Here is a 312-nt window from a genome sequence, read left to right as displayed (position 1 = left end):
GCTGTGCATTGGTTCCAGTGTGGTATTTTGATGGGACATACCGAGAGCCCTGTCATGGTGGGTTATTTTATTTGTTGTTTTGAATGGATAATTATGCACGGGGTGCAAAATTTATTTACTTATTTAAAAAAAAGATTCATTTGGCCTCCCTGGTGGCTCAGCGGGTTAAAGCACTACATTAAGAAGCTAAAGCCACTTCTGCATGAGTTCGATCCCCGCCTGCCCCGGAGGCGACCACATGGCGCGGCAGACCTCTCCTGACCTGCCCACTGCTCCCCGTAGCAGTGTACTTCGTCAATCCTGCCTCTTCTG

This window comes from Condylura cristata, unplaced genomic scaffold (genome assembly GCF_000260355.1).
Source record: "Condylura cristata isolate star-nosed mole 26May11 unplaced genomic scaffold, ConCri1.0 scaffold00014, whole genome shotgun sequence".
NCBI classification, from domain to species: Eukaryota; Metazoa; Chordata; class Mammalia; order Eulipotyphla; family Talpidae; genus Condylura; species Condylura cristata.
The sequence above is the reverse complement of the archived record's forward strand: the minus strand, read 5'-3'. Positions refer to the sequence as shown.